The sequence below is a fragment of the Bos javanicus genome, chromosome 1 (assembly GCF_032452875.1).
Source record: "Bos javanicus breed banteng chromosome 1, ARS-OSU_banteng_1.0, whole genome shotgun sequence".
Lineage (NCBI taxonomy): Eukaryota > Metazoa > Chordata > Mammalia > Artiodactyla > Bovidae > Bos > Bos javanicus.
The window spans coordinates 91,520,157-91,542,675 of NC_083868.1; the positions used below are offsets into that span (position 1 = coordinate 91,520,157).

At 39.4% G+C, this 22,519-nt stretch overlaps 1 protein-coding gene across 8 annotated transcripts in view; it reads right to left on the reverse strand.

The window, feature by feature from the left end:
* NAALADL2 (N-acetylated alpha-linked acidic dipeptidase like 2) overlaps positions 1-22,519 on the reverse strand; it is a 1,576,761-nt gene that overhangs the window by 102,769 nt on the left and 1,451,473 nt on the right. The window lies entirely within an intron of this gene.

Genomic DNA, 22,519 nt, shown 5'->3' on the forward strand with positions numbered 1-22,519 from the left:
TTCCCTAGTTGAAGGAGTTGTTAAACATAAACTTTAAAACAATTCCTTATAAAACAGTTCAGAATGTCACATGATAAAACCATCAAGAGGAACAACTGCAAATCAATAGCTGGTTATAGGAGCTAGGAAAATTCCAGACAAAATTAATGATCAGTTAATTTCATGTAAGATATAATTTTTAAAATCCTTTAAAATCCACATCAGTTCAGTCACTCAGTTGTGTCCAACTCTTTGCAACCCATGAATCACAGCACGCCAGGCCCTCCCTGTCCATCACCAACTCCTGGAGTTCACTCAAACTCACGTCCATCAAGTCAGTGGTGCCATCCAGCCATCTCATCCTCTGTCATCCCCTTCTCCTTCTGCCCCCAATCCCTCCCAGCATCAGAGTCTTTTCCAATGAGTCAACTCTTCGCATGAGGTGGCCAAAGTACTGGAGTTTCAGCTTCAGCATCATTCTCTCCAAAGAAATCCCAGGGCTGATCTCTTTCAGAATGGACTGGTTGGATCTCCTTGCAGTCCAAGGGACTCTCAAGAGTCTTCTCCAACACCACAGTTCAAAAGCATCAATTCTTCGGCGCTCGGCTTTCTTAGTCCAACTCTCACATCCATACATGACCACTGGAAAAACCATAGCCTTGACTAGACAGACTTTTGTTGGCAAAGTAATGTCTCTGCTTTTTAATATGCTATCTAGGTTGGTCATAACTTTCCTTCCAAGGAGTAAGCGTCTTTTAGTTTCAGGGCTGTAGTCAGCATCTGCAGTGATTTTGGAGCCCCAAAAAATAAAGTCTGACACTGTTTCCACATACTTCATGCTTTGCTATATTCATAATCAGTTTTCCAAACTTTATCAAAACTAATACCATTTATACGTCTCTGAGATCAATGTTTAAATTAAATTATAAAAATACAAAAATTTAAATGGCATTCTCTAAACTCACACCTGGAATTTTCACACATGAATATGTTTCTACCACTGCACTCCAAAACTGGGTCTGAAAACCAACATATGCACTACAGCTGAACTAGCATCTGCTTAATAGACTGAACAAGTCATATGCATTTTTATACATCTCTAAGGAACTTAGGGCTGGGGGCAAATGCCATTGTTACTCCCCAGCCCCGCAAGTGATATTTAATATTTACCTTGGCTTAACAAATGTCCCTACATCTCTTTTAACCCTGAGCTGGCACATAGGGAAATTTGACTGTGTTGATATTATTAATGTACTATGAGATTTTTGTTAATGAATGAAAATGTTGTCTTGTGAAACTACACAGGGGAAATGAACACACTAATTTGAGACCATAAAGAACATATAAAAGAAGCAACTTACAAGGAGAATGTGATGTTAAATATTCAAATCCACACATTTAACAAGGGTCAAATTTCATTTAATATTTAAAAGTTATATTTCCCAGTTGTTTGCACAATTTATATCATAATGAAAGTACAGCTTGAGGAAATGTATCTCTTAGGAACAGGAAAAGAAAACACCTTTGAGATCCCTTTATTTCTTTGAGATATTTTTCTCCCAGTGTAACAACCACTGCTCCCCAAATGCCTCAAGTATTTTGCAGCATTTTATCCTCAGCATATGATCACAAAAATCCTAGGCAACTGCCTACTTTGACTATGCTGTTAGCTATTCAGGAGAAAAAGCATTATATGCAACATGTTGATATGAATCCTGTTTCTAGCCCACTCCACCCCTTCTAAACCATGTATGGAAAACCAGTATTTGGAAATAAATTATTTGTAAAAGGAATGTTTAAAGAAGATTAAGAGGCATTATGGTTTCTTTTTTCCAATTTGCATTGGAAATAGAAACTACAGAACAGACATGTTTTGTTTACATTTTTGGAATCTGGAAACCACGCATTACAAAAGATTAAAATAAAAGAATTGGAAGGCAGGAGAAAGGCAGCTTCTTCTTGTGCTGCTGGAGAAGCTGTTTTGTTTTGGGTCTTTTGAGTCATTTGGCAGCTAGAACAACTAGAATATAAACCAGCCACCTTGCTATGTTTCAAAAAGAAGCTGGTAACAAATCCTGGGACTTCCAAGGCACCTGGCCCGCAATGGAATGCTTCAAGTAAATAGGCTTTATTTGCATCTTCAATCACATGAGGGAGATTTGTATATGCTGTGCCATGCAGTGAAAAGAGACAAACCATACTGCATACCCTTTTTGTGGATTCTGGAATTCATTTTTATTGAGGCATGACAAGGTAACTTTCCTTTGCATTTAAATAAGGCTTCTTTCTTTTCAAAGTTCTTTATACACATTTTGTTATCTCATTTAAGTATCTTGCCAGGCCTAGAGGCAGATCAGTTCAGTTCAGTTCAGTTGGTCAATGTATCCACTCTTCGCAACGGTATGGACTGAAGCATGCCAGGCTTCCCAGTCCATCACCAACACATGCAGCTTGCTCAAACTCATGTCCATCGAGTTGGTGATACCATCCAACCATCTCATCCTCTGTCATCCCCTTCTCCTTATGCCTTCAATCTTTCCCAGCATCAGGGTCTTTTCCAATGAGTCAGTTCTTCACATCAGGTGGCCAAAAGTATTGGAGCTTCAGCTTCAGCTTCAGCATCAGGGCTTCCAATGAATATTCAGAACTGATGTCCTTTAGGATTGACTGGTTTGATCTCCTTGCTGTCCAAGGGACTCTCAAGAGTTCTCCAACACCACAGCTCAAAAGCACCAATACTTTGAGGCTGAGCTTTCTTTATGCTGCAACTCTCTAATTCATACATGACTACTGGAAAAACCATAGCTTTGAGTATGTGGACTTTTGTTGGCAAAGTAATGTCTCTGCTTTTTAATATGCTGTCTAGGTTTGTCTTAGCTGTTTTTTCCAAGGATCAAGTGTCTTAATTTCATGGCTGCAGTCATCATCTGCAGTAATTTTGGGGACCAAGAAAATAAAGTCTGTCACCGGTTCCAATTTTTCCCCATCTATTTGCCATGAAGTGATGGGACCGGATGCCATGATCTTGGTTTTTTGAATGTTGAGTTTTAAGTCAGTTTTTTTTTTTTCACTCTTTTCTTTCACTTTCATCAAAAGGCTTTTAAGTTCCTCTTCATTTTCTGCCATAAGTGTCATGTTATCATCATATCTGAGGTTGTTGATATTTCTCCTGGCAATCTTGATTCCATCTTGTGCTTCATCCAATCTGGCATTTCACATGAAGTACTTTGGATATAAATTAAATAAACAAGGTGACAACATACAGCCTTGACATCCCCCTTTACCAATTTTGCACCAGTCCATGGTTCCATGTCCAATTCTAACCATTGCTTCCTGACCTGCATACAGATTTCTCAAGAGGCAGGTCAGGTGGTCTGATATTTTTATCTCTTTAAGAATTTTCCACAGTTTGTTGTGATCTACACAGTCAAAGGCTTTAGCATAGTCAATGAAGCAGAAGTAGATTTTTTTCTGGAATTCTCTTGCTTTTTGTATGATCCAGTGAATGTTGGCAATTTGATATCTGGTTCCTCTGCCTTTTCTAAGTCCAGCTTGCATATCTGGAAGTTCTTGGTACACATATGGTTGAGACTTAGCTTGGGGAATTTTGAGCATTACTTTGGTATCATGTGATATGAGTCCAATTGTGCCATAGTTTGAACCTTCTTTGACATTACTCTTCTTTGGAACTGGAATGAAAACTGACCTTTTCTAGTCCTGTAGCCACTGCTGAGGTTTCCAAATTTGCTGGCATATTGAGTGCAGCACTTTCACAGCATCATCTTTTAGGATTTGAAATAGCTCAACTGGAATTCCATCACTTCCACTAGCTTTGTTCATAGTAATGCTTCCTAAGGTCAACTTGATTCCACACAAGATGTCCGGCTCTAGGTGAATGATCACACCACCATGGTTATCTGGGTATTTAAGATCTTTTTTTCATAGTTCTTCTGTGTATTCTTGCCACCTCTTCTTTATGTCTTCTGTTTCTGTTAGGTCCATACCATTCCTATCCTTTATTATGCCCATCTTTGTGTGAAAAGTTCCCTTGGTATCTCTAATTTTCTTAAAGAAATCTCTAGTCTTTCCCATTCTATTGTTTTCCTCTATTTCTTTGCAACTGGTCACTTAGGAAGTCTTTCTTATTGCTCCTAGCTATTCTTTGGAATTCTGCATTCAGATAGATATATATTTCCTTTTCTCCTTCACCTTTCACTTCTCTTCTTTCCTTAGCTATTTGTCAGGCCTTCTCAGATAGTGGAGGAATTAATCCTATACTGAAAACAGTGAGTATAAGCCTTACTAAGTTGCAGTTAAGATAGTAACATAGGAGGTTCCTGAACTCCCCTCCTCCCACAGATACATTGAGTCTACAGCTATACATGAAACCATTCCCTATTGAAAAATAAAATCCAGAAATCAGATGAAATGACCCTGGCATGCTGGTGGAACAATAATAAAAAAAACACATGGAAATGAATAAGGCCTGAGACATGCTCTTGCTAAACTCCACCCCATCACAGTGATATACAATAGGAAATGAACTCAGAAGTCTCAATTTCTCCTTGAAGAGGAAATGTTAAGACCCAACATCTAAAGGCTCAACTTTTAAGACTTCCAACCAAGGGATAAAATATCAAGCCCTGAAGGACAAAAAGCCTCTGTCCACATGGTATACAACACTACAGCCAACAAAGAAACAGTCCCTAATGGACTCAAGAGGACTCACTGCAGTTCCCCACCTCAGGCTCAGTACAGAGGAAAAATGCCCACCATCCAGCCTTTACCTGAAGAGGTCTTATTGAATACTTTAAATGTTGCTGCCTGCAGGTCACATCTCTTATTTAGCCCTAGGGACACAACTCAATCATCAGTGGAGAACAGGGAAGCCAATTGAAAGATATACCCATCTGAATGCAGGATTCCAGAGAATAGCAAGGAGAGATAAGAAAACCTTTTTAAGTGAAAAGTGGAGGTAAATAAAATAAAATAAAAAACCAATAGATTGGGAAAGACTAGAGATCTCTTCAAGAAAATTAGAGATATCAAGGGAACATTTCCTGCAATAATAGACACAATATAGGACAGAAAGAGTTTGGACCTAACAGAAGAGGAAGATATTAAGAAAAGTTGGCAAGAATACACAGAAGAACTATACAAAAAGATCTTAATAACCTGGATAACCACAATGATGTGCTTACTCACCTAGAATCAGACATCCTAGAGTGTGAAGTCAAGTGTGCCTTAGGAAGCATCACTATGAACAAAGCTAGGGGAAGTAACAAAATACCAACTGAGCTATTTCAAATCCTAAAAGATGATGCTGTGAAAGTGCTGCACTCAATATGCCAGCAAATTTGGAAACCTCAGCAGTGGCTACAGGACTAGAAAAAGTAAGTTTCCATTACAATCCCAAAGAAGGGTATTGCCAGAGAAGGTTCAAACTACTACACCATTGCAATCATTTCACACTCTAGCAAGGTAATGCTCAACATCCTTCTAGCTAGGCTTCAACAGTACATGAATCTAGAACTTCCAGATATGCAAGCTGGATTTAGAAAAGGCAGAGGAACCAGAGATCAAATTGCCTACATTCATTGGATCATACAAAAAGCAAGAGAATTCCAGAAAAAACATTTACTTCTGCTTCATTGACTATGTTCAAGCCTTTGACTGTATAGATCACAGCAAACTGTGGAAAACTCTTAGAGATGGAAATACCATTACCATACCTGCCTCCTGAGAAATCCATATGCAGGTAAAGAAGCAACAGTTAGAACCAGACATGAAAAATGGGCAGATTCAAAATTGGGAAAGGATTATTTTAAGGGCTCTATATTGTGACCCTGACTATTTAACTTATATGCAGAGTACATCATGCAAAATGTTGGACTGGATGATGCTCAAACTGGAATCAAGATTGCTGGACAAATATCAATAACCACAGATATGCAGATGATGCCACCTTTATGGTAGAAAGTGAAAAGGAAATTAAAGAGTCTCTTGAAGAAGGTAAAAGAGGAGTGTGAAAAAGTTGGCTTAAAATTCAACATTCAGAAAACCAAGGTCATGGCATCTGATACCATCACTTCATGGCAACTAGTTGGGGAAACAATGGAGTCAGTAACAGGCTTTATTTTCTTGGGATCCAAAATCACTGTGGGCTGTGACTACAGTCATGAAATTAAAAGATACTTGCTCCTTGGAAGAAAAGCAATGACAAACGTAGATAGCATATTAAAAAACAGAGTCATTACTTTGCCAACAAAGGTCTGTATAGTCAAAGCTATGGCTTTTCCATTAGTCACGTATGGATGTGAGTGCTGGACAATATAAAAGGCTGAGCACTGAAGAATTGTTGCCTTTGACTGTGGTGTTGGAGAAGACTTGAGAGTCCCTTGGAATGCAAAGATATCAAACCTGTCAATCCCAAAGGAAATTAATCCTGAATATTCACTGGAAGGACTAATGCTGAAGCTGAAGCTCCAATACTTTGGCCACCTTATGCAAATAACTGACTCATTGGAAAAGACACTGATACTGGGAAAGATTGAGGACAGGAGAGAAGAGGACCACAGAGGATGAGATAATTGGATGGCATCACTGACTCAATGGACATGAGTTTGAGCAAAGACTGGAGATGGTGAAGGACAGGGAAGCCTGGAATCCTGCAATCCATGGAGTCACACAGAATTTGACATGACCGAGTAACTGAACAACAACAACAATAGATTCCATCTCAGCATTCTCCTTGTAGCCCTCACAAACCGCTGAGACCTCTCTAGAAGCAGCTTACAGACACACATCTGGTACCATGGCTTTTGCAACTGCCACTCAGGGGACACATCCCTCAGTCATTTGGCTGTTACCAGCTGGACTTACATTTATAGGTCTCACAGGACTGAAACAAACAGAGAAACACTTTTTAACAGTGCTCAGCACAGAAGAAGACTGAAATGTCCATCACTTAGTTTTTCCCTGGAAGAGATTTATTTGCATAATGCAAAATCTTCTGTCTGAGAGTCTGACTTCTAATTAGCCTGCATCTAGGTACTGACTGAGATATTCCCCTCTGGGACACTAATAAGTATTGGCATATCCTCAACTACTGAAAGTCACTTAAAAAAAAAAAAAGAAAGAAAGAGGCTTGGACAATCACAAAGGTTTGTGATACAACCAAAAGGTAAAGCTAGGCTAGATAATAAGTTTTATGTCCAACATGAGACCATTCCTTAAGAATAAGAGTGGCTGTTTTATCTAATGCACAGAAACCAACAGAGTCAAAGAAAATGAAGAAACAAAAAAAAAAAAAAGAAGTTCCAAAATAGAACAAGATAAAACTTTATTTACAGACGTTAAGGAAATGAAGATAAGTGATTTACTTGAGAAGCTTTCAAAGTAATATCATAAATTTCCTCACCAAGGTCAGAACAGTACATTAACAAAGTGAGAATTTCAATAAAGAGAGAGAGAAAATATAAGGAAATCCAAATAGTAATCACAGAACTGAATACAATAGCTGAACAGAAAAACTTAGTAGAGGGTTCAGCAGAACACTAGATCAAGAGGAACAAAGAATCAATGAACATGGAGACAGAACAGTGGAATTCATCCAATTAGAGGACCAAAAAGGAAAAAAAAAATGAAAAAGAGTTAAAATAGTTTAAGGACATATGGGATACCACCAAACACATCAGTATTTGCATTATATAGGTCCTAGAGAAGAATAAAGTGAGAAAGGCTGATTCAAAGAAATAATGGCTATACCTAAAAGTAACACAATATTATAAATCAACTACACTTCAACTAAACAAACAAACAAAAAAAGAATAGAAATAGAACTAGATCACTTTCAAAAAAAGAAAAGTTAAAAAAAAAAATACAAAAAAGAAAAAAGAAAGAGAAAAGTTCCCTCTCCCGGGAAGGAAACAGACATCCAGATCTACAAATCCTAGGCAGTTCCAAATGAGATGAATCCAAACAGACCTACATGGAAACACATTAAAATTAAATTGTCAGATTTAAAGACAAGGTGTAGGGGGGGGGGTCTCTATCCTACTTTTAACAATGAATATATTGTTCAGATCAAAACTCCATAAGGAAACATTGGACTGAAACTATGCATTGGACAAGATGTACCTAATACACATCTATAGAACATTCTATCCAACAGCAGTAGAATATACTTTCTTTTCAAGTGCACATTTTCCAGGACAGATCATATGTTAGGCCACAAAACAAATCTTAATGAATTAGAGAAGACTGAAATCCTATTTAGCAACTTTTTCAGCCACAAAGATATGAAACTAGAATTCAATGACATGGAGAAAACTGAAAAGTTCACAAATATGTCAAGATTTGGGATGGTGAAGCATCTCATTGGCTCAGGCAACTAAGGTCTGTGACATGGGCAACTGTGTGATCCTTGACATCAAGAGCTGTGTGTGCATGTGTGTGTGAGTTTGGGGATGGGTGGGGGGGTTCCTTAGTAGCTGCAAGGACTATTGGTATCTCAGCAAGAAAAGACCAGGGTGGTCGCGAGAGCTAAAATCTGTGGTGTATATATGCTCAAATGCAGAGCTGGCTGCAGGTATCTGCATGATGGCAGGGACTATCTACAGGTACACCCACACTGGCAAGGGCCCTGAGCAGTGGCCAGGGGCAACTCTGTGTGATAAGCAGCTACAGGACTCATGTGGTTATAAAGACTAGTTGCAGTCTTGTGCACCATAGTAGGGGTCAGTGACAGAAAATCTAAGTCATAGTATGCATGTTTAAATGATAGGGGCTACTTAAAAGCATAGATAGTGGTACAGATCTGGGTTAGGAGTCAGGACTGGCTTCCAATACAGGAGCAGCAGTGGGGCCCTTGGTTGTCAGCATGTACTCATACGGCTGCAGGGCCAGCCATGGGTGGGTACATGACACTGGAGAAAGATACTGGGAGTTCGAGCCAGTGGTGTGTGAGTTCATGGCTACACATGGGCTAGCTGCTTAAATGAGTGAAGGGGCAGGCCAGTGACAGGAGTTGGGGTCAGGTCCTTTGGGCAGTGCTGTGAAAGGCTAGGGAAGCTGGTCACTCACTCTGTTCTCTATTTTCCTACAAAAAAACTCTCTCCAGCCAGGAAGTTATCTGTTGGCTCTGAACAGTGCTGGTCTGGTGGACGGAATGATACTGTACAGGCAAAATATGTTATTTGAGTGTGGTTATTCTCAGGTTATTTTGCTCTGCTATGTGCTAAAGCTTCTTAAAGACTCCTGAGGTTTCCCAGAGCTATTTTCATTCTTGCATTAAATTGTCTAATTGTTGTCTTTGTGGGAAGATGGAGGTTGGTATCTCCTACCCTGCCATCTTCTTGACAGCATTCCCCTGAACTCCCTGACAGTGCATTATAAATAAGTTCACAGGCACACCATCTGCCTCAAGATCCCTGTGTCCTTCTTTCTTCACTCCAGATCGTCCTACATCTGACCAGAGATTAAAAGAAGAATACATTAGACTGAAAAGAAAATTATGGAAGTAAAAGTGTTCAAACAAATAAAAAGATTGTACTAAGAAATGAGTTAATGAACACCATGTTGCAAAAGTTTTCCTGTCTTATGAAATACTATTGACATTTCTATAGTTAGTGGTTTCATTGATGTTAGGCAAGACCAGGTGGTTTAAAGAAAATAATTACTCATAGAGCCTTCTCTTAGATTGTGTTGTTGTGTTAATTGCTCAGTCATGTCTGACTCTTTGAGACCCCATAGACTGTAACCCACCAGGCTCCTCTGTCCATGGGATTCTCCAGGAAGAATACTGGAGTGGGTTGCCATTTCCTTCTCCATCTCTTAGATTATAAAGGTAATAATGGAAAATAACAGTTATCCTGATAAAAATTTCTCCTTCAGCTTGAAATATTTTCGGTTGTATTTTAAGGTCCAAAACAGTGTTTTTAAAACTTAATAAAGGAAAATATATGTATACACACACCTTCTTTTTTCTTAAACTTTGTAAATAACAAACAGTTGCCTTATTGGAAGGTATGTTTATAGTTTCTGACTTTGTCACAAATCTTTCCATTACTCATCAGTCTAGAGAGACAGAAAAAGATATTTACTTACTAAACTCTAAATATATAGACTTGGAGAAGGAAATGATAACCCACTCCAGTATTCTTGCCTGGAGAATCCCATGGACATAGAAGCCTGGTAGGCTACAGTCCACAGGGTCGCAAAGAGTCGGACACGACTGAGCGACTTCACTTTCACTTTCAAATATATAGACTAGGGTCACTCTCCCCCTAACCCTACTCACATATTGTATCTCATAGACCAGTATGATAACTGTATTGACAATGAATATTTTAAATGAATTTACTACTTAGTACATGAATAATGCAATTAGACATAAAAAGGTTCACTAAAATAATTACCATAGAATACCATGGTTTCATACTGTAATTTCTTTTTAGTTACAAGCTGAGACACTCAGTAAATGTGTGGTTTGTTCCATGTATATAATTTTAAATTAAAGTAACCATTGTTTATACTTCATCCCTAAATCATTAGTTAAACTATCATTGTGAGATTGGCTTTATGTCTTCAATCAGACTTAAAATGCAGTATCACCACACTCTGAAAGGGAATGCTGTGAGATAATACTAACAACTGTTTTATAGGTTAGTGTGAGAAAGAAATTGAGAGAGACTGGGTTATTACGGCATGGTGTGACATAGTATGACAAACAGTAGATGAAGCATGAACCATCCCACTACTAGTTATTGATCCTTGATTGTATAATCATTTCTGTGTTATGAAGGAGGAAAGAGGAATGTAAGACAGTTTCTCCCCTTAAGACTTACTTTACTGTTAGAGACAAGTCTTACCACTTTTACAAAATGTGAAAAAAGAAATGAACAATATAAAAATTATCACACATGAATCTCTTTTCCCCTAGAAAACACCATTTTCTACTCTTTTTAAAATTTATTTTTTCATTAAAGGATAATTGCAATAGAGACTTTTGTTGTTTTCTGTCAAACCTCAACATGAATCAGCCATAGGTATACATATAGCCCCTCTCTTTTGAACCTATACCACCCTGAATGTGCCTGATCTTGTCTACTCTACTTTTAAGACACCATGGGCTTATCCCCTATGTATATTTGTGGGGTTCAAGCATCTTGAGTGTAAAACGGGAAAGATATTCCAGACAAGGGGAATAAAATGGGCAAAAACCCCTGGTGTAGAAAGAAGCATAGACTTTTTAGAGAAGCATGAAACAACCAGCATGAATGAAGTGGAGTTGTTGGTTAGTGGGAAGGAAGTTTGCATGTGGGATGGAATGGAGAGTTTGAAAACCCTAAAACTCAACCAAGGCACATGGTCACGATTCAGTGATCTGAAGGGAATCCTTCCCCCTTCCCTTCTCTTTCAAAGCACAGGCATCATCTGATCAATTATGGCCTGCTGACAGTCTTCATAGAGCAATTTTGTGCTGCATGGTGCCCTTCAGGCTGCTATGTTCAACTGAAGTGGCATGACTTATTTATATCCCTTTCTAATATAATGGAAAGTCCCCCTATTTAGCAATGAATGTCCTGTGGAAAAAAAACTTCAGGGCAGATGGCCGTAGGCAAGGGGACTCAGAGGATCTCCCTGGAGATAAGCAGAACTTCCAGTCCCCAGAACTCCTTTCTAGGGCTGGGGTGCCAACAGGGGAGAGGAAGCAAAGACATACTCTTGATATACCCAGCAAGTTTAACCAACAAAAGGAGAAATTAAATGGTATTGTTAGGTTAACATTTATGTTTAGGAATAAGGTGGCAAGAGTGACATCAACATTTTAGGAATCATTCAACAGAAATGGATGGGAATGGGTGAGTTTAATACAGATGACCATTATATCAACCACTGTGGGCAAGAAACCCTTAGAAAGAATGGATTAGTCCTCATAGTCAACAAAAGAGTCCGAAATGCAGTACCTGGGTGCAATCTCAAAAATGACGAAATGATCTCTGTTCAATTCCAAGGCAAATCATTCAACATCACAGTAATTCAAGTCCATGCCACAATCACTAATGCTGAAAGAACTGAAGTTAATGGTTCTACAAAGACCTAGAGACCTTCTGGAACTAACAGCAAAAAAAGATGTGCTTTTCAACATAGGGGACTGGAATGCAAAAGTAGGAAGTCAAGAGATATCTGAAGTAACAACCAAGTTTGGCATTGGAGTATAAAATGAAGCAGGGCACAGGCTAACACTTTTGCCAAGCTAATGCACTGGTAATAGCAAATGCCCTCTTCCAACAAAACAAGTGATGACTCTATACGTGGTTGTCACCAGAGGGTCAATAACAGTATCCCTTCAGTTCAGTTGCTCAGTAGTGTCCGATTATTTGTGACCCCATGAATCACAGCATGCCAGGCCTCCCTGTCCATCACCAACTCCCAGAGTTGACCCAAGCTCATGTGCATCAACGTGGTGATGACATCCAACCATCTCATCCTCTGTCGTCCCCTTCTCCTCCTGCCCCTAGTCCTTCCCAGCATCAGGGTCTTTTCCAAAGAGTCAACACTTTGCATGAGGTGACCAAAGTACTGGAGTTTCAGCTTCAGCATCAGTTCTTCCAATGAACACCCAGGACTGATCTCCTTTAGGATGGACTGGTTGGATCTCCTTGCAGTCCAAGGGACTCTCAAGAGTCTTCAACACTACAGTTCAAAAGCATCGATTCTTCAGCATTCAGCTTTCTTCACAGTCCAACTCTCACATCCATACATGACCACTGGAAAAACCACAGCCTTGACTAGATGGACCTTTGTTGGCAAAGTAATGTCTTGCTTTTCAATATGCTATTCAGTTTGGTCATAACTTTTCTTCCAAGGAGTAAGCGTCTTTTAATTTCATGGCTGCAGTCACCATCTGCAGTGATTTTGGAGCCCAAAAAAATAAAGTCTGACACTGTTTCCACTGTTTCCCCATCTATTTCCCATGAAGTGATGGGACCGGATGCCATGATCTTCGTTTTCTGAATGTTAAGCTTTAAGCCAACTTTTTCACTCTCCACTTTCACTTTCATCAAGAGGCTTTTTAGTTCCTCTTCATTTTCTGCCATAAGGGTGGTGTCATCTGCATATCTGAGGTTATTGATATTTCTCCCGGCAATCTTGATTCCAGCTTGTACTTCTTCCAGCCCAGTGTTTCTCATGATGTACTCTGCATATAAGTTAAATAAGCAGGGTGACAATATACAGCCTTGACGTACTCCTTTTCCTATTTGGAACCAGTCTGTTGTTCCATGTCCAGTTCTAACTCTTGCTTCCTGACCTGCATATAGGTTTCTCAAGAGGCAGATCAGGTGGTCTGGTATTCCCATCTCTTGAAAAAATTTACCCAATTTATTGTGATCCACACAGTCAAAGGCTTTGGCAAAGTCAATAAAGCAGAAATAGATTTTTTTTCTGGAACTCTCTTACTTTTTTGATGATCCAGCGGATGTTGGCAATTTGATCTCTGGTTCCTCTGCCTTTTCTAAAACCAGCTTGAACATAAGGAAGTTCACGGTTCATGTATTGCTGAAGCCTGGCTTGGAGAATTTTGAGCATTACTTTACTAGCGTGTGAGATGAGTAGAATTGTGTGTTAGTTTGAGCATTCTTTGGCATTGCCTTTCTTTGGGATTGGAATGAAAACTGACCTTTTCCAGTCCTGTGGCCACTGTTGAGTTTTCCAAATTTGCTGGCATATTGAGTGCAGCAATTTTACAGCAACATCTTTCAGGATTTGAAATAGCTCCACTGGAATTCCATCACCTCCACTAGCTTTGTTCGTAGTGATGCTTTCTAAGGCCCACTGGACTTCACATTCCAGGATGTCTGGCTCTAGATGAATGTGAGTGATCACACCATCGTGATTATCTGGGTCATGAAGATCTTTTTTGAATAGTTCTTCTGTGTATTCTTGCCACCTCTTCTTAATATTTTCTACTTCTGTTAGGTCCCTACCATTTCTGTCCTAAGGATCGAGCCCATCTTTGCATGAAATGTTCCCTTGGTATCTCTAATTTTCTTGAAGAGATCTTTAGTCTTTCCCATTTTGTTGTTTTCCTCTATTTCTTATCAGATTGATTATATTCTTTGTAGCCAAAGATGGAGACGCTCTCTACAATCAGCAAAAACAAAGACTGGGAGCTCACTGTGGCTCAGATCATGAACTCCTTATTGCAAATTCAGCCTTAAATTGAACAAAGCAGGGAAAATCACTAGGACATTCGGGTGTAACCTAAATCAAATCCATTAGGATTATACAGTGGAGGTGACAAATAGATTCAAGGGACTAGATCTCGTAGACAGAGTGTCTGAGGAACTATGGACAGAGGTTCCTACCATTGTACAGAAGGTGGTGACTAAAAGCATTCCCAAGAAAAAGTAGTGCAAGTGACAAAGTGATTATCTAAGGAGGCCTTACAAATTGCTGACAAAAGAAGCAAAAGGCAAAGGAGAAAAGGATAGTTATGCTCAACCCAACAGTTCCAGAGAATAGGAGAGATAAGAAAGCCTTCCTAAGTGAACAGTGCAAATAATTAGAGGGAAACAATAGAATGGGAAAGACTAAAGATCTCTGTAAGAAAATTGGAGATACCAAGGGAACATTTCCTGCAAAGATGGGCACAATAAAGGATGGAAACGGTATGGACATGAAGCAGAAGATATTGAGAAGAAGTGACAAGAACACATGGAAGGACTCTACAAAAACTCTAGCTGGATGACCACAATGCTGTGAACACTCACCTAGAGTCAGACGTCCTGGAGTGTGAAATCAAGTGCGCCTTAGCAACATCACTACCAACTAAGCTAGTGGAGGTGATGGAATTCCAGCTGAGCTATTTCAAATCCTAAAAGATGATGCTGTTAAAGTGCTGTACTCAATACACCAGCAAATTTGAAAAATTTAGCAGTGGCCACAGGGCTAGAAAGGTCAGTTTCCATTGCAATTGCAAAGAAGGGCTATGCCAAAGAATGCTCAAACTACTGTACAATTATACTCATTTCACATGCTAGCAAGGTAATGCTCAAAATCCTTCCAGGTAGGCTTCAACAGTATGTGAACTGAGAACTTCCAGATATTCTAGCTGGATTTATAAAAGGCAGAGGAACCAGAGATTAAATTGCCAACATCCATTGGATCATAGAAGAAACAAGGGAATTCCAGAAAAATATCTACTTCTGCTTCAATGATTATGCTAAAGCCTTTGACTGTGTGAATCACAACAAACTGTGGAAGATTCTTAAAGAGATAGGAATACCAGACCACCTCACCTTCCTCCTGAGAAACCTGTATTCGAGTCAAAAAGCAACAGCTAGAACCAGACATGGAACAACAGGCTAGTTCCAAATTGTGAAAGGAGTACGTCAAGGCTGTATTGTCACCCTGCTTATTTAACTTATATACAAGATTACATTATGGTAAATGCCAGGCTGGATGATGCTGAAGCTGGAATCAAGATTGCTGGAGAAAATATAAATAACCTCATATACGTAGATGATACCATTTTAAGGCAGAAAGTGGAAAGTAACTAAAGAACCTCTTGATGAAAGTGAAAGAGGAGAGTGAAAAATTGGCTTAAAACTCAACATTCAGAAAACTAAGATCATAGCATCCTGTCCTATCATTTCATGACCAATCAGTTCAGTTCAGTTCAGTCACTCAGTCGTGTCCGACTCTTTGAGACCCCATAAATTGCAGCAGGCCAGGCTTCCCTGTCCATCACCATCTCCCAGAGTTCACTCAAACTCACGTCCATCGAGTCGGTGATGCCATCCAGCCATCTCATCCTCTGTCATCCCCTCCTCCTCCTGCCCCCAATCCCTCCCAGCATCAGAGTCTTTTCCAATGAGTCAACTCTTTGCATGAGGTGGCCAAAGTAGATGGGGACAAAATGGAAACAGTGACAGACTTTATTTTCTTTAGCTCCAACATCACTATGGACAGTGACTACAGCCATGAAATTAAACGATGCTTGCTCCTTGGAAGAAAAGCTATGGCAAATCTAGACAGCATATTAAAAAACGAAGACATCACTTGGCCAACAAAGTTCTATATAGTTAAAGCTGAGGTTTTCCCAGTAGTCATGTACAGATGTAAGAGTTGGACCATAAAGAATGCTGAGCACCATAGAATTGATGCTTTTGAACTATGGTACTGAAGAAGACTCTTGTGAGTCCCTTTTACTGTAAGGTGATCAAACCAGTCAATCTTAAAGGAAATCAACCCTTAATGTTCATTGGAAGGGCTGAATCTGAAACTCCCATACTTTGCCCACCTGATGGGCAAAGAGCTCTAAAGAGCTGACTCATTAGAAAAGACCCTGATGCTGGGAAAGATTGAAGGCATGAGAAGAAGGGGACAACAGAAGATGAGATACTTGTATGGTATCACTGATTCAATGGACATGAGTTTAAGCAAACTCCAGGAGATAGTGAAGGATCAGATCAGATTAGATCAGTCGCTTAGTCGTGTCCAACTCTTTGCGACCCCATGAACCGCAGCACGCCAGGCCTCCCTGTCCATTACTAACTCCCGGAGTTCACTCAGACTCATGTCCATCGAGTCAGTGATGCCATCCAGCCATCTCATCCTCTATCGTCCCCTTCTCCTCCTGCCCCCAATCCCTCCCAGCATCAGAGTTTTTTCCAATGAGTCAACTCTTCGCATGAGGTGGCCAAAGTACTGGAGTTTCAGCTTTAGCATCATTTCTTCCAAAGAACACCCAGGGCTGATCTCCTTTAGAATGGACTGGTTGGATCTCTTTGCAGTCCAAGGGACTCTCAAGAGTCATTTTGCAAAAAAGCAAAATGGCTGTCTGGGGATGCCTTACAAATAGCTGTGAAAAGAAGAGAAGCAAAAAGCAAAGGAGAAAAGGAAAGATATAAACATCTGAATGCAGAGTTCCAAAGAATAGCAAGAAGAGATAAGAAAGCATTCAGCAATCAATGCAAAGAAATAGAGGAAAACAACAGAATGGGAAAGACTAGAGATCTCTTCAAGAAAATCAGAGATACCAAAGGAACATTTCATGCAAAGATGGGCTCGATAAAGGACAGAAATGGTATGGACCTAACAGAAGCAGAAGATATTAAAAAGAGATGGCAAGAATACATAGAAGAGCTGTACAAAAATAGTGAAGGATAGGGAAGCCTGGTGTGCTGCCATCTATGGATTTTCAGAGTCTGACATTACTGTGCAACTGAACAACAAAATTGAGGGGTGCATCGAAAAGGATAAAAGCTGATCTCTAAACCCCATCCCAGATGTACCCAGGATAGTTCACAGATATGCTACAAAAATAACCAGTGACTTTTCCAACTCTTGCACATGCACCCTAGGTACACAGTGGATACAAACTAACCACAGGGGCTTCTCCAAGTAACCTTGGGCAGCTAGGAGCCCATTAAGGGTTTATGAATATTTTATATATATATATATATATATATATATATATATATATATATATATATCTGACTATAACAGACTGAATTATGGGAAGACATAAACAAAGGGCCTGCTGTTATATAACTCGCAATGTCAATCGGCCTTGAGCGTATGCCCTCTTGCATTCTCTTTCATTGACTGATGGTGGATTATGCACAGGGCATAACCAAAAGGAGGGGATGGAAAGTATAAAGAGAGGGAAACCAAGAAGGAATGTGATGACTTCTTTGGGGTTGGCATGATCCCTTGTCTTGGGAGTGTCTGTCTTATAAAACATCTGTCTGCTTGACTGAACTGAGCTATAACTTGTTGGTTGTTTTAAACAGACATTAGTCCATCCTTTCAAATTTGTGTTGTGATAAGAAAAGAACAGACATCCCGGAATGTGAAGTCAAGTGGGCCTTAGAAAGCATCACTACGAACAAATCTAGTGGAGGTGATGGAATTCCAGTTGAGCTATTTCAAATCCTGAAAGATGATGCTGTGAAAGTGCTGCACTCAATCTGACAGTAAATTTGGAAAACTCAGCAGTGGCCACAGGACTGGAAAAGGTCAGTTTTCATTCCAATCCCAAAGAAAAGCAATGCCAAAAAATGTTCAAACTACTGCACAATTGCACTCATCTCACACGCTAGTAAAGTAATGCTCAAAATTCTCCAAGCTAGGCTTCAGCAATATGTGAACCATGAATTCCACATGTTCAAGCTGCTTTTAGAAAAGGCAGAGGAACCAGAGATCAAATTGCCAACATCAGCTGGATCATTGAAAAAGCAAGAGAATTCCAGAAAACCTCTATTTCTGCTTTATTGACTATGCCAAAGCCTTTGACTGTGTGGATCACAATCAACTGTGGAAAATTCTGAAAGAGATGGGAATACCAGACCACCTGACCTGCCTCTTGAGAAACCTATATACAGGTCAGGAAGCAACAGTTAGAACTGGACATGGAACAACAGACTGGTTCCAAATAGGAAAAGGAGTACATTGAGGCTGTATATTGTCACCCTGCTTATTTAACTTATATACAGATTACATCATGAGAAATGCTGGGCTGGAAGAAGCACAAGCTGGAATCAAGATTGCCGGGAGAAATATCAATAATCTCTGGTTCCTCTGCCTTTTATAAATCCAGCTAGAATCAAAAACACCACCCTTATGGCAGAAAGTGAAGAGGAACTAAAAAGCCTCTTGATGAAAGTGAAAGAGGAGAGTGAAAAAGTTGGCTTAAAACTCAACATTCAGAAAACAAAGATTATGGCATCTGGTCCCATCACTTTATGGGAAATAGATGGGGAAACAGTGGAAACAGTGTCAGACTTTATTTTTTGGGCTCCAAAATCACTGCAGATGGTGACCGCAGCCATGAAATTAAAAGACGCTTACTCCTTGGAAGAAAAGTTATGACCAACCTAGATAGCATATTGAAAAGCAGAGAAATTACTTTGCCAACAAAGGTCCATCTAGTCAAGGCTATGGTTTTTCCTGTGGTCATATATGGATGTGAGAGTTGGACTGTGAAGAAAGCTGAGTGCTGAAGAACTGATGCTTTTGAACTGCGGTGTTGGAGAAGACTCTTGAGCATCCCTTGGACTGCAAGGAGATCCAACCAGTCCAATCTGAAGATCATCCCTGGGATTTCTTTGGAAGGACTGATGCTGAAGCTGAAACTCCAGTACTTTGCCCACCTCATGCAAAGAATTGACTCATTGGAAAGACTCTGATGCTGGGAGCGATTGGGGGCAGGAGGAGAAGGGGATGACAGAGGATGAGATGGCTGGATGACATCATGAACTCAATGGACGTGAGTTTGAGTGAACTCCGGAAGTTGGTGATGGACAGGGAGGCCTGGTGTGCTGTAATTCATGGGGTCCTAAAGAGTCGGACACAACTGAGCGACTGAACTTAATTGAACTGAATCCATTATTCTCTAAGTCCTATAGAATTAAATGTTTGACAGTCCTCTCTCCTCTAGTCTCCCATCTAGTCACCCCAACTCCCATGCTAATTTTTGTCCTATACCAATTTATCCTGTTTCTTTGTATACTTAGATAATCTCCAATCTCTCAATTTCTGCAAAAAGTGTGTTAAAAATCGTACATAGTGGTTTTGGATGTATTGTTTCCATCTAAGAGTCTGATAATTTTTATTTAGTATATATACTGATTGGTACTAATGAGAGGTTAACAGGCAGGAATGCCAGGGGTCTCGAAAGGGAGGAAATAGGCTGCAAGTGTCAGACTTTTTTTATCTCTCTCTTAAGTGGCAGGCGGAAACAAATTACCAAGTGTTAAGATTTTTTCCCCTTCTCTATACAAATTTAAAAAGAGGTTTCTCTTAAAATTCTGTGTTGCCATGATGACACCTGGCTCCACCAGAACTTAACTTTTCTCAAACCTTAAGCTAACCCATGCATTTTTCTTATGGAAATGTTTGTTTTAAGCTAAGTTAAAGAACTATGTATTTACCCTAGACTCTGTCTTCAAGTGGGTTCTGCCTAAGACTCGGAACCCACTTGACAAACCAGTATGTTTTACTCATGCAAATGTTCTCTTTAAGGTATGTTAATGAGACTTGTATTTGCTTGGAAATCTGCCTTTCTTCAAGATTCATGGTAATCCTTTTATGGCCCTCAACACTCACCTTGTACCAATGTTATCTCAAAATGCATGTTATAGGTGTGGGGCCTGGTACCATTCTCTGAGTTTTGAGACATTTCCTTTCTCTAATTAGCAGACCGCAAGTGCCTATATAACATCTGGCTAAAAACTAGCAGGGGGGGCACTCGTTCTTCCCCCTTCTGATGTCTATGTCAGAAACTTTCTCTATCTCTTTTATACTTTAATAAAACTTTATTCCACAAAAGCTCTGAGCGATCAAGCCTCATTATTGGCCCAGATTGAATTCATCTCCTCTGGAGGCCAAGAACCCCCATTTCTTTCTTGGTTAAGCAACAACCTTTCACTAACATACTGTATCTTTCCAAATAATTCTTTCTTTCTTTCTTTATGAGATAATCCTCATTATATAAACCTCTAAATTTGAGCTGTAAATTCTATTTGATCTTGTGCTGATAATCCTACATAAATTTTCTTTGTTTAATATTTGTTTGATATACCATTTTTATTTTTAAAATCTCTTTACTTTCAGGTTTTCTGTCTCAATATTTTGTCTAACTTGAAATTAGCAAATAATTGCATTTCTTAAGATTAAAAAAATCATATCTGACAAATTTTCTTTCAACTGATTTAACCTGTATATAGTTATTATAACTACAAACATATTTGCATTTTTTTCTATTGTCTCATCCCTGGTGGCTTAGATGGTAAAGCATCTGCCTACAATGCGGGAGATCCAGGTTCAATCCCTGGGTTGGGAAGATCCTCTGGAGAAGGAAATGGCACCCCACTCCAGTACTCTTGCCTGGAAAATCCCATGGATGAAGGAGCGCTATAGGCTACAGTACATGGGGTCGCAAAGAGTTGGACATGACTGAGCGACTTCACTTTCACTTTATTGTCTCATTCTGTGTTTTCCAGACATAATTTTGACTGAGTTTTCTTTGTTCTCTTTCCTATCTCTTCTTTCTGTATTAAAATCTGGCTTCTTATTTACACTCATAATACCAGCCATCATCCTTGAGACCCATGACCATGTGGTCCTCAAATTCACTTTGAACCAGTCTCACTTTAAGTCACTTTCATTTCCCATGACATTCTAAGGTCTTCCCTGTCTTTACAAATTTGCCTATGATTCTCCCACTAATGAAAGTTCTCTATTTCCAATTATTTGCTGAGCTGACTCCTTTTCATCCTTTAAGCCTCGGTTTAATTTTGAGCTTCTTAGTCAAGCTTCCATGTAGAATTCTTGTTTCTTTCCTCCAAATTCTTCTGAGTTCTCTGTTTATTACATATATAGAACTTCTTATTAGTATATGCATATAGTTATTTATCTTTGTCATCATTAATTATATATGAGTTCTTAAAAAATGTATTTATTTATTTTGATTGGAGGCTAATTACTTTACAATATTGTAGTGGTTTTGCCACACATTGACATGAATCAGCCATGCATATACATGTGTCCCCCATCCTGAACCCCCGTCTCGCCTGCCTCCGCATCCCATCCCTCAGGGTCATCCCAGTGCACTGGCCCTGAGTGCCTTGCCTCATGCATTGAATCTGGACTGGTGATCTATTTCACATATGGTAATATACATGTTTCAGTGCTATTCTCTCAAATCATCCCACCCTCACCTTCTCCCACAGAGTCCAAAAGTCTATTCTTTATATCTGTGTCTCTTTTGCTGTTTCACATATAGGGTAATTGTTACCATCTTTCTAAATTCCAATATATGTATTAATATACTGTATTGGTGTTTTTCTTTCTGACTTACTTCACTCTGTATAATAGGCTCCAATTTCATCCACCTTATTAGAACTGATTCAAATGCATTCCTTTTAATAGCTGAGTAATATTGCATTGTGTATATGCACCACTGCTTTCTTATCCATTCATCTACCGATGGATAGCTATGTTGCTTCCATGTCCTAGTTATTGTAAACAGTGCTGCAGTGAACATTGGGGTACACGTGTCTCTTTCAATTCTGGTTTCCTCAGTGTGTATGCCCAGCAGTGGGATTGCTGGGTCGTATGGCAGTTCTATTTCCAGTTTTTTAAGGAATCTCCACACTGTTCTCCATAGTGGCTGTACTAGTTTGCATTCCCACCAACAGTGTAAGAGGGTTCCCCTTTCTCCACACCCTCTCCAGCATTTATTGTTTGTAGACTTTTTGATGGCAGCCATTCTGACCAGCGTGAGATGGTACCTCATTGTGGTTTTGATTTGCATTTCTCTGATAATAAGTGATGTTGAGCATCTTTTCATGTTTGTTAGCCATCTGTATGTCTTCTTTGGAGAAATGTTTATTTAGTTATTTGGCCCATTTTTTGATTGGGCCATGTATTTTTCTGGTATTGAGCTGCATGAGCTGCTTGTATATTTTTGAAATTAACTCTTTATCAGTTACTTTGTTTGCTACTATTTTCTCCCATTCTGGAGGCT